A 17,538-nucleotide genomic window follows, 5' to 3' on the forward strand; every position below is an offset into this window, starting at 1 on the left:
CCCTGAACTTCTTGCTCAGAGAACAAGCAGTGGTCATTTTCCAGATAAAAGCCATATATTACAGCACTTCCCAGAGATGCCTGTACTGATGATCTGGAAAACCACCCTGGGCTAAGACTAATTTAAAATCTCTCTGGGCAATTTCAGATTTTGCATGGAATAAAAGGTCTTGATTCCTTCATGTCAGCAAAATCCATTTCTGAATATTTCAATGTTCAAGTAGGTTGAGATCCAGCCTTGCTATTTGACAGGCTGAATCAACTCCAACCCTCGTGGAGGGGGACTGACTGTGCCCCATCCTTGATACAAGCAGTGGTGCCACACAGATTACCTCGACAAAGTTCAGGCAGAACCGTGCTGCCTTGTGCACACGTGTGATGAATTTCTCTTTTCACACTTCCTCGGAAGGAAGGAAAGAGCCACAAACACCTCACCTGCATTTCAGCCAGTGGTCCCTCCAGCAAGGGGGTTCATCTCCCCAAGCTCTTGTCTCTGTGGGCACTTCTCATTCTTGCAGCCTTCCCTCTCTGCTTTCCCTTTGTGAGGTGGTCACCTCCTGGTTCCGTGAGAATCAGTGATCCTTGGGTGTTTTCCTTCAGCTTTGTCAGCTCAGTCTGAAGAAATGAGATGCTAGACTGTTGTTTTGGGAGCTAACTATTTGAAGTGTGATGCAGATCTGGCAAAGTTGCAAAAGGTTACACCAACGAAGCTGAGAAAATGCAAGCTTTGTCACTGGTGGATATGGGAGCCTTGCTATCTGGGGTGGATGAGTTCTACATCCTTTCCAAAAATCTGACAGGAAAGGCCTCTTTTTTTGGGTAAAACCTTCCTCTAAGAACAAGGTAAACAAAGACCCTTTTCTGCATCCACCAGAGTGGAAGGAGGGAACATGGATTTGCCCTTGAGGCAGTTGATGTGCTGATCTGAAACAGACAAAGCGATTTTACTGACATTTGCCCTTCCTTCCCACATTTTGCAGGAGTCAGAAGGCAGCAACTGGAGCTGTAGGATATTAAAGGACTTGGCAAAGTTATCACAGATTGTGACATATTTATCAGGAGCTTGAGCTTCTCTGAAAATCCTGACTGCACGAACTGTATCTGTTACTTGATTAAAAATACTCATAATAATTCATACCCTCCTGCAGCTTTTGCAAGGAGTTAAGTGCTGAGCTGTTCTGTGGGAACTCTCCTTGACCGATATATTTCACAACGATGTGTGTGATAGATATAAACACTATTGTTACATCAAACACTAGTTTCATTTTTGATAAACTGGGCAGAGTTGTACCATGCTGCCTTGAAGATGTTACAAAGTCCAAACCGGCTGGTTTACTATCTCTGGTAGCAACAGGACTCATGTCAGCACTCAAATAGTGGGTTATTTGGAACAGTCCCTATCTGTGCCAGGTGGTTTTGTCTCATAGTCCCTGGGCAGTGGTGCTTAAAGGCTTGCTATATCATAACCTAAACAGGGGTGCATACATCATTTCTTGTTCATTCCAGCTTCTGGGGGATGAGTGAATTGGGTATTTTACTGCACTTCCTATACTTAGTGGGAAAATGGAGGCTGTAATCAAAGAGTAGAGTGAATCAAATCACCACTGCATGAGATCTCACTAAAGAGAAGGTGCAGCAGCCTGCACCAACCCAGTCAAGCAGAAGTCATTGCCACCTGACCCTGGCCATGACTACTTCAGGTATTTCTGATGTGACACTACACTTTCCTGCTGATGTTTCTCCTCCAGCCAAAGGGTTTCACAGAGGTGCTGAGGGAAGGTCTGGGCAACCCTTCTGTGGGGGGCAAACAAATACACCAACACCTTCAATGCCTTTGTTGCCCATATGTGGGGTGGGAAGGAGTTAATGATGCAGCATACAGGTTCACTGCAGGATCAGGGGGAGGGGCATGTGCAAGGATGCAGGGAGTAAAAGGTGACATTGAAGAGCTAAAGGAGGTGGGAAGGACCAGGACTTTAGCTTCAGGAGCTAGGGGAGGGTGTGAGGAAAACTGCTTACTGGAGGCTACACAGCACCTGGTGGAAGGGAAAAAGCCACAGAGGTAGCCCAGGAGTGAAAGGCACTCTCCTCTTCTCTGCTTAGTGCCTTCTTTGGACTGAGTCCAAACCTGAGAACTTTGCAACTCAGACCCACCTACACAGTGTTAACTAAGCTTGTGTAAAGCTAGATACAGAGCTCCACAGTGCTGAAAATCAGATGCTTATGCAGGGGGCTAAATATAGCAGTGAGTGTGTAACTTCAGGGCACCTTGTCGAGGAGCTCATTCCATGTGCTCCAACACTAGCATTCTCTCTGCTCAAACTCTCCCTCGAAGAACAACCTGGCCTGGCTTGCACAGCATACCTCAGATGTTTTGGGAGCATGAGGGGCCATGGTAAGGAAAATGGGAAAGGGCAAGAACAGGAGGAGATGTATATTGGGTGAAGGAGAATTGTGCTGATGTCCCAGGCTGACACCCTGCCCCACCTGACCCAGCGAGCTCTGAAAAGTCTGTGGTCACCCTTTCCGAGTGTCCTCAGGCAAGCTGAGCTCCTGAGAGAGGGGTGGCAGGCAGCCAGTGCTCCCAGTGCTCCCAGTGGGCTGGATGGTTGGCTGAACCCAGGCAGACCCAGCCCCTGCTCCCGGCTCTGCTGCTCACCTGGGGGAGGCACTTCCCACCTCCACTTCTGGCACTCAGGAAGGGGAAATTTATGATCCTGACCTTCTTCCTGCTGTCAGATCAGCTGATGAAAAAGTACTATCTAGGAATTGATTAGAGACTGGTCCAAATCACTGCTATAAATCTTAATGCCCTCAATCAGGAATTCCAATATAAAGTTGAATTTTAACAGAGACCCTTTCTGTAACAGGCCAAATCTGGATTCTCAGTTTCCTCTAGAAGAGTTTAACTAAACTTTTCTGAGTCTAGCTCCTAAATACATTAATAGCAGCAAGTGAATTAGTGATCTCCAGCACTTCTGGTGTTAATCAAGAATAAATTGATGTTTTCAAATAGATTCAGGAGGTCTGGTCATAAATTGTCTGTAGGATAAAAAGCAAATATAAATTTTCAAAAAAATTTAACCTTGCGTGGTGTATAAAGAGAATACATAATATTCTTGAGCATAAATACATCTCAAATCAAGCCCATTGTGTATTCAGAGAATACGTAATGGGTTTGCTTGAGACATTTACCTTAAGCTGAGGCTGAACTGGAGATCTTTTTATGACCAAATAGTTCTTTGCAGCTTTCTCCATGCTTGTGTATATATCTAATTTTGCAGGCCCAGTACAGACAGTCCTCAAGTATATGTAGATGTGCAAAGGATATACAACACCTCTCTAACATTACAAGCCCTGGATTCAGCTGTGAAAGTTGACTCATGCAGCCTGAGAGGACAGAGCTTGTAGGCAGAAAGTAGTGTATTGACTGAAGAGGGACACATGCCAACTGGAAGAAATGGAAAGGGAGCACAAGGCATAGGCTGGAGTTCTGATCACCTTTATCTGATGGCTGAGGGTAGGGATGTGAGACAGCAGCAAGAACCACACTGACCTGATGACTTTCAAGCATTCCAGCTGAAGTCACAAGAAGAGGGAAGACGCTGAGACTGCAGGAGGCACAGATAAAGCCAAGTCACTGCCCTGTCTCTGCATGAGCTGTGACACCACGGCCCTGGCACAGCACAGCACTGAACCATGCACTTCAGTCCCAGGTGCTGGGCAGGAGACTCCAGGGCTTACTGCTCTGACACGCTGATCAGATGTGCTGATCCAGTGTGAAAGAAAGAGGCTGTCCTGGAACTGACAGCAGTAATCACCCAGGTCATAACTTGCCTTTGCAGTGAGATGGTTCATTATGAGGTGGAGAGCGATCTACCTGGGCCAGTGGCTGCAGGGAGCAGCAGTGGAGCTGGCCTGAAGAGGCAGAGATCATGCTCAGGTGTGTGCACACCCTCACTCACACCAATACACACGCTTCTGCACATGCTGTTCCCACGTGCACAGACACACTTCTGCACATGCTGTTCCCACGTGCACAGACACACTTCTGCACATGCTCTTTCCTGGCCTAGTGTGTGTCACATCTGCAGGTCAAGGGTTCAAGTCAGATAATCAAACTGTTATTACTGGGTTTGAATTAGTATAGGGTTCACTGGCCATGTCCACGTGGCAGGGCTCTGATATCAGGATGAACAAGTACCTAACTGTACACCTGGATGAGAAGTGGTGGCACACCAATCCCCCTGTAGTCTTCCTTGAAGCAAAACATCGGCAGATGACAGGGAAGGGGCATAAATCGGATCCAGCACCCGCTCCTGCAAGGACCCTCAGAGGTCTGGAGCTGTTAGTCACACCACAGCACCCACCTGCATACATGGGAACAGAGTCATACAGGGTGTGTGAGTTTTGTAAGGGATCATCACTCATCAGGAATGTCCATTGCAAACCTTTCCTGAAAGACAAGAGATGTTGGTTCCTCAATGTTCGTCTCTTGCTTGAAGTCTGCTGCTTCTTTAATATTAACAAAATCCATCTTGCCTCTATACTAACACCCTGCAAATATAACTGCAATTCACAGGAAGCCAGTGTGTGTGCCAGAACAGCCATGCTGCACACAGGAGACCTACTACAAGAATTATATTTCTTCCCTGGTTCCAGTCACAGGCCAGAGAGCAGGTTTATGAAAGGTTAATGCCCCCTTATATGGCTGCTGTCAGTTCTCCCTTCTACCAGTGGCTACATTTTAGTCTTCCTTCCTCCGCCCCTTGTTTTCCTTCCATCCAAGAAATACAACTCCAGAAACGTGAAAGGGAAGGAGTGAGGAAATTATATCAGTGTCCCCAGCTGATCCAGGCAGTGAAAGTGTGGTAACACCAGTGGCACTAGAAGTGCCTGGGGCTATTCTCACTGAGCTGTGGTTCCTGGCTCAGTGTTTGGCCAGGTTTTCTTTTCCATCTAGTCCCAGCAGTGGCAGTCCTCACCTGAAGTCCAAGTGTACACTCAAGCTCCAGTTTTCTCCTCTGGTACAGCAGCTCTGTCATCCTTCGGTGACATAAATTGTTCTCCCCAGGTTTTGAGGGATGTCCACATGGAGCCCCTCCAGCCACCTACTTGCTTGATGGTATGGAGCCATCCAAGTGATTTCACACCCTGTTCCTGGGGACCGCACTTGTGTGTGGGGGGGGGTACATGGTGAGGGAATAAACACTTCTACAAACTTCCTCCCTTAACCCTTACTTTCCTCACTTGTCTCTCTCAGGTGACATTAATAGAATTTGACATTGTGGCATGACCCGTTAGTCATCCTGCCAGACTAGTAATTTGGTCAAATGACAAACTTTCAATCATTTGAACGAATGGCTCTTTCACTAGGGCATTTGATCAAATGATTAAAACTAAAAGGCATTTGGCCACATGACTGAAGATGTGATCATGGCTCTGGACAGGTGCCGGAGCAGATTTTTATAAAACAATCAGGCTGGAGTGTAATTCTTCATGCACCGGAGCTTCAATATGAACAGGTCCTGCCTGCTGCTGATGTTATGAAGGAGCATGGGTTTCCCTGCCTCCTCCCCCTCTGTGACCTCTCTCATGTTCAGGGTGCTTGGGTCTGACCCCAAAGGCACAGGAGCACTTCTCAATCCCTTTGACCATTGGAGATGGGCTGGGAAAAGGGTGGTGAGAAGGGGCAGTGCAGGTGGGAGGACAGAGAGGGGAACATTAGCATGGCTGGCTATGGCATGGTGCCCCGGGAGTGATAACCTGGCCATCCCACATGGCCTCTGTTCAAAGCACCAGTTTGCTCCAGGAAAGGCTGCTGCCTTTACCAGTAGCACAAGAGAGTGTAGGGAAGGGATTTTCCTCCTGGCTTGCCTTTGCTTTTAATGGGCATGAAGCTTTCTGTAAGGCCATGGATTTTGTGCCAGTGAAGCAGCAGCTGAGCAGCCTGGCAGGACTGCTGTTGCTGCTTATGTGGGACAGGTCAGCCCAGGGCAAGTTTTGCCACGCTGTGGGTGAAGGCATATGACCTCCCTGCCACTGTGCCTTCGCCTTTGCCGTCACCTTTGTCTTCACCTACAGCTGCATTAGGGGTGCCTGGAAGGAAGGGCCCCACAACAACCCAGAGGAAGGGCTGGGGTCCTGCCACTCTGCATGAGGAGTAAGCGCGGAAGGAGCTGAAATGTGTCTCTCCCTCTCATACGCAATGTAGAGTCTCTGGGGAAAGAGGTGTTCAGAGATGTGTCTGGGGTTTGATCCTCCCAGGCATCTTGTCCATTGCTGTCTGTCCCGTGTATTTACCACAACAAGACAAACACTTTGCAGGCAGAGAGGTGACCACAATCTGTGGAGCTGACAAGCTACGACTGGAGAGAGACAATGTTTATGGTGAAGAGCTTCCAGTAGCTACAGAGAGGTCAACAGGATGCTTACCAAAAATAAGATTCAGTTCATTGAATTAATGAAGCTCAGACAGGGAGCACAGAACGCACAAGTGAAGAAGGGAATAAAGCTTTTAAGTGACAACCACTGTGGTGCCTTTAGACAGCATTCCCAAATTGCTATACTTGATGTTTTTTTGCCAAAAGTTAAAAAACCCTAAAAACATGACAAACCAAGAAAACAAAATAAAAGGGACTAATTCCTCACCACACTCATTGCCCAACCACTGTTCAGGTTTTCCTGCACATTCACAAGAAGTGTGACCTTTGTACATTGTTGCTGGGGGTAGGCCTGGCTCCTCAGAGGGATGGGAAAATGTCTGATTGCTGGACGAAAGCAAAAAGGAAGCAGCTCTGCCAGCAGCAACCCTGGAGGTATTTCCAGTGCTTACTGTATTTGGAAGACCCAGCAAAGTCATGCCTCCACTCCTATGGCTTCTGAAGAAAGTTTCCAGCCTTCCCTTTTCACCTAAGAACACAAAAAATGCCCTGCTGAGTCTGTCATGCCCAGTGCTCTGTCTTAAGAAATTTAAGGAGAAAACACGAGCCTCTGTGACCCTGTTCCCTTCATCCATCCTCCAACCCCACACTCGTAAATGTGTTAAAGGTGCTGAAGGGCACACCCTTGTCTTTTTTTCCTTTAATATTTGTTTACAGACCTGTCACCCATGACCGTATCTAACCCTTCTTAAGAAAAGAAAAGGAGAGACCTCATCCTCAAGACCCCTTATTTTATATTATGGCCAGTAAGCTGTATTCCAAAACAGCCATTCAAAACATTCAGAACAGGGAGGACAAGGCCTGAGTGCTCTGGTCTGAGGTCTGCCTTCACCTGGTGTCCACAACGCACAACATAACAGGATCCCTGGCTTGATCAGGAGCTCTCAGGAGCACGGAGACACAAGAGGCTTTTGACTAAATGCTTGGAAGTTTCTGTTTGTCCCCTGTGAGATTTTCATTTGGGTAAATGAGTGAAATTTTCAGCCACTTGACTGACAGAGTGTTTGGGGAGGAGGAGAGCCTTATCTGCTGGAGTGATTTGATGAATTTACCATCAGAATGACTAAGACGTAGATTAACACATATGGGAACTCCTTTCTGTCTAATAAATGATGCTCTCTCACTTGCCCCGCCAGGGCATTGGGAGAACTCATTAATTACTGACTCTGCATAGCCTGGAAATCAGAAGATGTTGTTCTAATACTAACTGTTCTTATCTTGAAAAGCAAAATGCTGTGTTTGGGTTTGAAGTTGTTTTTTTTTGTTCGTTTTGGTGGGGTTATTTTGGTTTTTTTGGAGAAGGCACCAACAGGAGTTTGTTCTGTGGTAAGGCTATTCACGCAGCTACTTGAAGCAAATATAAATCACGTGGACTGTGCACAGACCAGGAGAAATCTACTCTATGCAAAATTAATGTTGGGCTGGCCCAACAGAAGCAGCTCACGTAGCAAAGGTGAAGTGCACAGTCTTACAGGGAAGCTGTGTGCCTGCCCACCTGGTAAATTTATGTCTTTCACCTCTAGAACTTCAATTCATGCACAGTGTGAGATTGTAAGTGAAATGAATTTATTGATAGCAGTTCATTCCCTAATGGGTAACAGTTCATGTCACAAAATCAGCACAGATAATTTGTCATGATTGGAAGTCTCTTCTAAAGAGAGGCTCCAGCATGCAGGGTATGGAGGAATTAGTGGTTGGCCCCTGGGAGAGATGGCAGAGCTTGATAGAGAAGCCCATGCTCCAGCACAGGAAACAGAGGGAATAACTAACCCTCCCTCCCACCTCCTCACCCCCTTGTGAACTGCATCAGAGAAAGTTCCTGTTGCTGCAACTTCAATGGTAATGAAAAACAGGCCTCCCTCAGATTATAGTCCATTTTAGGATGAAAATGAGATGCAATGATTATCAACACTAAAGATCAACACTAGGGTCAGTGAGAAAATGATGCTAGTAGAGTAAAACAGAGGCAATGGACGGTATTTGCAGCTGTGCCAAGAAAGAAACATCACCTAATGACCCCTAAGGGTTCACTGAAGGGGGGATCCTGCTGACATCTCCAGTGGGTCTTGGCACTGTTCCAGGCAGGACTCTGTCCCCCAGTTTAGCCTTAGGAAACTCCTCTCTTTGGCCTCACTTTTCATCCCTCAGGATTAAGCAGCCAGGAGATGCTGATGCATACTTCAGACCCTTGAATCACATGTGCATCTGACAGGGGAATGCCTCAGAGCTGCCTTCAAGTATTTCCACTGATCTGAAATCCTCAAAATCCACCAACTGATCTGTAACAAATAGCCTGGAAAGTACCTGTGAGCAGCATTTTGGATCTCTGCCTGCAGAAAACTCCTCGTTCTGTCTAGGACACAGTGGTCACACAAGTGTGACCTTGCCCAAGCAGCACCGGGCTGGAGGTGGGTGTGCCATGATGAGAGGGGTAGCCCAAGGAGAGTCCCATCACTCAAGGTCGTTGGAGAGGTTGAGCTGGGAAAGCACAGGCTTGCTCCTGCCTCTTCTTAACCTGTGCAGAGCCGTGTGGTTGTGACCACGTGTGCCCTGGAGCCAGGGTGTCCAGGATGGTCCTTCAGGCACTGCCTGGCAGAGGTAGCGCAGAGATCTATGGCAGAGGCAAGGCAGGGATGTGTGGCATCGGGATGTTGTTGTCCCACTGACTGTTCAGTTCCTGCTTGCCATCAAGTCATGGAGACCCTCTTGGCCTTTTGGGGCCAAGTCATTTTAGTAACAGCTGGAAAAGAAGAAAAAAAAGGGTAATTAGGTACCTGATCAATGGATTTTCTGAAAAGTTAGAAGGTGCTGGGAAAGAAACTCTGAAATGCGCATTCCACCCACTGCCACTTTACATCTTTGATTCCAGACCCCTCTTCTGCCTGACCCAAGGAGGAGAAGCATTACAGGAGGCCAAAAAAACCCATAAGATGTTCAGTCTCCTCATACAAGAAGTCATTCATAGAAAGGATGATTAGAAATTATTCTTTCTGTGCCGTGGGAAAATCTGAATTCAAAAATGAAAGAAACAAGGAAGCAAAAAACCCAGCCAAGGAAACAAGCTTCAATCAAATTTGATTCCAAAAGAGAAGGAAAATGTATAAAGATTGGAGTCTGTTTCTCTTCTGCAGGGCTGAAGTAGGAATTCCCTGAGACTTCACAGAGGAGGCTGGCCATCCACTGCTCTCTCCAGCGCACTTCCAGGGCTCAAAGGCTGGCCAGGAGGCCCAACAGGCAGGAAGCCCCGGGAAGTCCTGGTACCAGGGAGCCAGGAGATGGGGCTTGGCAGACTCCATCCCCTGCCTGCCAGGTGGGCTGCTGGGGAGGGAGGTAGGGAAGCTTTCAAAAATTGCTTGGCAGAGAGGATGTTATTCTGCACCTGCCTGGTTTCTGGGAGGATCTCATCAAAACTGACATGTTTCCAGTGTGTTTCAGTGCTGGTGTATTAGATTTTGCTATGCCAGATAAGCAAGCCAGAAAATTGCTGACTGGCTGTACTGCACACACTGAGAGCCAGCAAAGATCAGCTGTAGCCCAGTACATCTTTCCAACAAGCAGCCAGAGAAACCTGGGGAGTAAACTCACCAACCTCGACAGCAACATTCCCACAGCATTTAGCACTGAATTCTTCAGGTGTGGGCAGTACAGTGATGGTGATCTTGGGAAGCCAGTCATGGCCTCAGGAGGCTGGACTCCAAGCCGCTGTGGGCAGAGGAGGGACATGGCCCATTAGCCTTTACTTTATGCCTGCTCTTCTAGATAGGCCCTGGGCTTGACTGTTGACCTGGGTTCATTTTCAAGCCCTCCCCTATCAATCAGACATGCACACATACTGTTCCAGTAATGAATCAAGCTGGCTTGTTCTTGGCCTCAATCAATCAAGCCTGTGTACCACACAAACAGTCATCTAGGCTGGAAATAACAGGCAAAAAGAGCCCCAAGCACAGCCTGCAAGGAGCAACTCCCCACTGCAGTAGTTCATCAGAGGATGGAAACGTTTTGGTGTGCACAGGTGTGTCAGAGACATGGGGCAGCAATTGAAGATGGTGAGAAAAAAGATCCAAACTCGAATACTTTCTATTAAAAATGTGTGAAGAGAAATGTAACACTACTGGCATTGAAAATTCAGAAGGCAATAGGAGCTCAAACTCTGGGAAACTCCACACAGTTACAGAAAAGCAGGAACTCATGTTCTGCTTCTAAGCCTGCTTGAGAAAAAACCAAGCTGTCAGAATTAACCAGAGCACCTTCAAGCCAACAGCTGGAAATGGACTGCACAGACAACCTGTGTAACTACAAATTTCTGCTAAGGTTTCTTAAAGATATCGGGAAAAAGAGCCATGCAGCCAGAGTAGAGGTGTTTGCTGGTCCTGGAATGTGTCAGGGTGATGAGCCACCATGTAACCTGACAAAGACTGACCTACAAGATACAGCAGAAAATCCTTATTAGGCACCAGCCTGCTTATCAAGCAAGTCAACAAGTTCTCCCGAATCACTGCGTGAAAACTTAGCAGAAAATGTATCTTTGTGAATGTTGCTCTTCTCTCCCATCTGCGCTGAGCTGACCATTCAGGATTCAAATAAAAGCAAGCTGCACTCAGTGTTTGCTTCAGACCCGACCCAGCCCATGTTTATCAGCCCCTTCCAGATGTTCCTGCAGCTGTATCGCTTCCCCATCACCACAATTTGATGTGGCACCAAAGCAAATTAAGGGCTACATTTTCATAGGCCTCGCTGATGCTCTGTGCTCGGTGTTCTCCAGCTCACTTCTCAGCCTGTTTTTCACACGCTAGTGTCTTCAATTACTTTTCCAAATGAAAGGAAGTCATGGTACTTTAATTAAACATTTAATTGAAGGGAATAAAAAAGGAAGAAAAGAGGGAGGGAGCTGATGTTTGCCAACAAGGAAAGGATAACGGTGAGAGATTGCTGCTTCTAAATGAAACCTCACAATGCTGCTTTCTGCAGCAAGAGGCACCCTGGGCTGGGGCTCATGTATCAAAGTACGGCTCAGCTCCTATTCAATTAATGTGTCTGTTTCAATGGGAAGCTTTTGTAAAGCATTGTTGGAAATGGTTTCTAATTTTCCCTTCAGTTTTTGGCTGGCTTAATTAAACTTACACCCACTGAACCCTTGTGTGTCTCCAAAGGCAGACTGGTTATTGACCTAAGGGATTTTTTTTAATCATTTCTATGTTTCCCTGGCCACCTTCAGTGAATTAGTGAATTCAGCTTTTTTTTTCTTTAATTTTTTTTTTTTAAGGTTCATCTAATACCTAGGTGATTCTGCTCCCTCCCCCTCAAATAGCTGGCAGAAATGTGTATCATCTTTCCTTTTCTTTGGGAGCTGAGAACTGCAGCTCTCCAGGCTGGGGCTTCCCCAAATAAAGAAGTCATGCAAGCCAGTGCCTCCAAAGCAGAAGCAGGATGTCTTGGCACTCCTTGCCCCTTACCCAGGTGTTGGAGTGACTGCGAGAATAAAACCACTCACACATACAAAAATTCATGGGAGGGACCCCTCATGATCTTATGGCACAAGTTTGTTTTGTGAGTGACTCGATGAGGTCTGCGTTGCTATGGGCTTGGGTCTCCAGAGCAAGCAAAGCCCTGTAGACTTCTAGTGTCTGTGAGGGGCAGAATTACACAGTGGCCTCTTCCTTGCTGGGGTGTTAGTAAAGCCTCTCTTCAGTTGCCTGGTCTAAAAAGACTTGCAGGCCTAATTGAATTTGGGACATCTCTCTATCAGATTCAGTGGAAATCTGCTAATAGGCTCATAGGTCCCAGGAAAGCTGAATGAACAGAATTGCAGAAACCTCCTCTCCTTTGGAAAGCAGGCTAAAAATGAGGTTTAAGCCTGGGGTATGTGTCCCTCCTTCATGCCACTCCCGAGTTATTTACCTGTGAACCTCAACGTGTAAAACACAGCACCCATATTCGTCTGACGTTTTCACTGCAGGCAGCAAGTACCTTTGAAATTTAGGCTCTGCCTGCATGTTAAAGGATGAGAACATCCACAAATGTCAAAACACAAAAGAAGGCTTGCACAAAGGAAACATCCCGCAGCATAGGAGCGCTGCTGTTACACCGTCATTCTCGTTGTTGCTAATAAAGCAGGGGGCGAGGGGAGGTAAAACTGGGCCACTCCAGCAGGAGTGACTCATGGTGGAGAGAATAACAAGCCTGAGATCAGAAAATAGGCAGTAAGTCTGATGAGCAGGATTGCCTACCTTGTTCTCTTTTCCAAATGCTCTGAAAAAGCAGCAGGTCATAAAGTGTTTCTCGGGGTACAGCTGACTAAAAATTGAAGAAGAAAACATGCTTGCCTGCCCACAAAAGAAGGCTTGTTCCTAAGGCACAAAACCGGTCCCATTCAGAGCTGAAACCTTGTTGCCATACGCTCTGTAGTGGAAAAGCAGTGGAAGTGCATCAACCTGCTGGGTTTCCCACCCCCAGCGGGCAGGAGAGCTACTCACAGCAGGGAGCTAAACATGGTTTCTGCTCCACATCGTGACTGTGCTATGGATTAGATGCAGATTAACCCAGCGACCTGCCATCCGCTCTCATCCATACTTAAGAATATAAGCAAAGGGAAGCTGATGATTAGGGAAAAGAGCAGGTGAAGTTCAGCTCAAAGTTCAATGCCATTGAAAAAACCATGAATATCAAAACCAGAGCGGGTCTGTTTTTTCTGTCCATAAGCCTATGCAGAGCCCACAAGGGCTGGGTCGTTCTGCTGAGGGTCCCCATGAGAGCAATAAAGGAGGGGTCCAGCCTAGACTAAGGTTCCCAGCATGGGAATTCCTATGCTTTGTTTTCGGTTCCATCCCCAGCTGGCTCAGGGACAAGCCACACTTCTTCTTACCATACTTCATTTTAGCCACTTCTAAAGTGATGATACTAAAACATCCTCACCACACAGGGATATTCTCTGCATTGTGTGTTTTTGCTCTGAGTGCTTGGGGATTTGCAAATGCAAAGGGCAGCAGTGAATTAGGAATAAGCATCAACCAAACTACCCAGCACAGCCTTTCCTGAGCGTTATGTCAGAAGAGAAAAAGAAGGATTGGAGATAGACTTGATTTTATCTAGATAGAAATAAACTTCATTTCTAGGATTGTTCCTAATAAAATCAAAACAATTCTCTCTGGCTTATAACATCTTAATAATCACTGTAGCTGTGACACAAAATCATTCACGCTCTTATTCTGTACTGCTTTTTTAACTTAGGAAAATCAAGTCTATTCAAGCAATTCCTGAAATGGAAACCCATGTCTGTTTTTATGTTTTCAGGTAACTAAATTCATATGGGCTTCAGGATTTACTCTTTGAATGCACCTTAGCTTTACCTGAGGAACACCCAAAGCAGGTGGAGAAAGCATGATCACAGAATCACAGGTTCACAGAATATGCCGAGTTGGAAGGGACCCACAAGGATCATCGAGTCCAACCCTTAGCCCTGCACAGGACCATCCCCAAGAGTCACACCATGTGCCTGAGAGTATTACTCAAACGATTCTTGAATTCTAGCAGGCTCGGTGCTGTGATGAAGCAAAGTTTCCCAGAATAATGAAGGCAAAAGGATTTTCTAGCTTGTTATTTTCCATATGAGTGAATTTAATCCAAGAATTTCTGTTATTATGAATCATTATAATTATTATTATTATTATGATTATTAATGCACAGAGAAGGACATAAGTGTAGAAGTCTGGGTGCGTCAGAACCCTGTGTCACTGTGATGGTGTCTCTGTTTGGAAGGGCAGCAGGTTGTATACCCAGAACAACCTATGTGCTTATTTTATTTTTCTTTTAGGACAGTTGCAGAATATGGCACATTAAAATACGTATAGTGATGTGTTCCCTCACGTGCTTTGAGACACCATTCAATTAATAAGCAGTTCCATGGACATTGGCACTGAGAGGAGGAAAATGCATGGCTGGCTGGCTTTGGGCCCGAGAGATGAGGAGTTTCTCCCTTGGATTAGAAAGGTGCTCTCTCTGGTGAGATGCCTCCAGTGTCCAACAGTGACCGAGCTCATTCAGCAGCATGGCATCCTGTCCAGTGGCAGGTCTTTCCTCTTCACAGCTGCCTATTTTCACAGACCTGTAGGAACTGAATCACCTAAGCAATTTTGCTGTGCTTTTGAGTTTTGTTGGCATTGGTCGGAGGGTTTCAAAAGTTATTACAGGGAGAATCACACACACATGGCATGCTCACATAAGCCTTTAAAAATCCTGCTGCTGCTATGCTGATTACCATGGATAGTCCCCTTAGCTGAAAAATGAGTCATAATTGTAGAAAACAGTGCAGAATTTGAACCTAAGCCATTAATGCTAACGTAATATATGGTGAGAAAATACTATTAACATTTGGATGGATGAGTTACAATACTCTGATTACCACACATTTGCATTCCTTAGCTTCTATGTGATTACAACCTCGGCTTTGAAGCTGCGCTAACCACAAAGACCTCCTTTGCTGTTTCGATTTGTTTTCTTGGTCTCTGCATATTTAGAGCCAGTGTTGGTTTGCTTGTATTAATAATATTGATTGCACAATGATTCTTGCCGTGCCCAACCACTACCACAGAGAGGGAGGGTAGATGATCGTAAGGGGGGTGCGTTCTCTCTTAGGAAGGGGAATTCTGAGGATTTATGGAGCAGTCACCTCTCTGAACTGCGGCTGTTTAATGGCCCTTTAAAGGCTCAAGCCCAGGTTAGCTATCCCGGCTTCCAGTAAGTTCAGTGGTGAGAGAGCAAAGTACCTCTAGAGGGCAATTCATTCCATGCGTTGCAGCCGCCTCCGGCTCAGGGCGCTCGCCCTCCAGGTGCCAGAGCCGGGCGGAGCCAAGTCTCCCCAAGGTGACTGGCTTGGCTGTGAGTGCCCAGACTGCGCAGAGGATGCTGCACTGCCCTCCAGTCAGTCAGCAAAAAGGCTTCTGCTGACTCACGAGTGTTTTCCTCCAGGTTTTTCCCTATGAGGAATTTTCTTGTGCCTTTTCTGGTCAGTGTAAGGATCAGGAGAATTTCTTTGGTGCTGCTGTGATTTCTCCAAGAAACAGGCTGGGAAAGTCTTGTTCCCTGGCTATCCAACTCTGAGCAGCAGCAGCATCAGAAGGTACAGACCTACCTACCAAAATAACTGTGGTGTTCCTGGTGCTGTTTATGTGATAAAAATGTATGTAGAGATCAGACAGGCAGTGATGAGGCCAGAGATTATGCCCAAATGTGAAAGGTCTGGCAATCTCTGTACTATTGGTAGGACCACATTCTAGGACCTATCAGAAAACAGCAAGTTAGGTTATAAACCCTCTGAATAGCTTGAGGGCTCTCTACTACACCACTTTGATGAAAAGTACTCTGCTTTCCTACATTTTGCATGTGTCTTACAAATTTTTCCTATGTTTTTGCAATAACAGCCAGTCTGGAGGGTCAAGTTCTGCTCCCTCTTAAACTGAGAAGAATTTCTCCAAGAGGTAGTTCACATCACCCTGGCTCAAGTGGAAAGAGTGGCTGAATCCCTTCAGGCTGTATCCCTGCCTGGAGGATGTGGGCAGGGTTAACTCTAATTGCCATTTTGGTGGAGCCCTGCTCGCCCTTAGTTTTGGAAAGAGATGTAAACGTATGTACACTGCTCACAAACCCCATAAATACACAGTGAGTGTTTTAAATCTATTATGTGCTGATGCTGCCAAAGTCCTTGTACTCTCCACGGAGGCAGAACAGCTACTGGGATCACCCAGTGCATTCTTCTTTGGACCTCAAGAAGGGTATTGAAAGATGTGTTGACAGACTGAAAAACAAAGTCAGAGTACACTGTGGCTTTGCAGAGAAGGGACCTTTCTATCCATGCAGAACAAAGCACATGGATACCAAACCTCACACAGGGAAATACCATGATGCTGGTATGCCCCAGGCTTGGATTTGGCCAGGAGAAAATGCTGACTGCTGGTTAGAATATGGAAGCATGTGTGAGAGGGGAGGAGGGAGGTGACGATTTTGTAACCAGCATCTATACTGCAGTTGTCTTAATCTTGGGATAGACGCTCCTTTTTATTCTCATTTCTGTAGCAGAATAAATGAATGAAGTAAAAAATGAATAAGAACTTGAGCCTTCACATAATGACTATTGTGGATACAATCTCCTATAAATTATGTTGCAAATGCCCAGCAGGTAAAGTCTCACATCTTACTGAGATACTTATGTGTTTTTTCACAGGCCCTCATACAGGAAAATCCTGAAAAGTTAGCACACCTTCTGCAGGTTAGAGAGAGCCTGATGGAGGAGGAAGAACAGCAGGGTCATTAGGGAACATCATTAGAGGCTTAAGAGCTAATGATCCAAAGCACATTGACATTAATGTGACTCTTTTTTTTTTTTTGGACTTGAGGCATCAGGGCATGTGAGTCCTTGCTTGTGATATTTAACATGTCTGTTTTTCATGCATGATTATCTTTTTTGGAATGGGAAAGGGTTTTTTCTCCTCTGTAGAGTAAAAAGCAAACAAATTACCCCGTTGTGCTGAACAAATCAAGTCCTAGCACTGGAGACAAGATTTCTTAGAATTGGTCCCATCATTAAATCCGCTGCTTCATTTTTTTTTTTTCTGTGCTTATAAAAGCAGCAACTAGTTCTATTGAAAGGGCTTAGGTTTCTAATGAAATTAAAAGTGAGAAATTAACAGTCACTAAAACCCTTCCCTACTTGGCTGTTGCAGCTGTCACAAAATACTGTTCTCATTCACTACAGTTAATCCACAGGGACAAAACCAAGCTATAGGTGTAGAAGACGCATCTGACGAGCTGTTCTTGCAGCCAGAGCACACCGAGCTGCCACCCCTGACCTTAAGCAGAGGTGGGTGGTTTCAGGGACACAGCACAGGGGCAACTGCTCGGGCACCTGGCTGTCTCAGTAGCAGTACTCTCACTGTGCTTAAGCGTCATGGTACCTGTGAAACTCTTCTGCTGTGTGGAAGGAAGGGCAGCGAGTTGGAAATGTCCATTGAGATGTTTTTTCCCCACCCTGCCATGAGTCCTTGTTCTTGCCCTGTAAGCACACTGTTTCTTCCTTCCCCTATTCCTGCTGGCAAGGATCAAGT

General features: G+C 46.1%; 1 long non-coding RNA gene across 1 annotated transcript; it reads left to right on the forward strand.

Annotated features, from left to right (window-relative positions):
- Positions 1-622: 622 nt before the first annotated feature.
- LOC116783391 lies at positions 623-1,130 on the forward strand. Its single transcript, XR_004355669.1, has 2 exons — positions 623-762; positions 980-1,130. It is a non-coding gene; the product is annotated as an uncharacterized LOC116783391 (long non-coding RNA).
- The last annotated feature ends 16,408 nt before the right edge of the window (positions 1,131-17,538 follow it).

Source organism: Chiroxiphia lanceolata, chromosome 2 (assembly GCF_009829145.1).
Source record: "Chiroxiphia lanceolata isolate bChiLan1 chromosome 2, bChiLan1.pri, whole genome shotgun sequence".
NCBI lineage: Eukaryota > Metazoa > Chordata > Aves > Passeriformes > Pipridae > Chiroxiphia > Chiroxiphia lanceolata.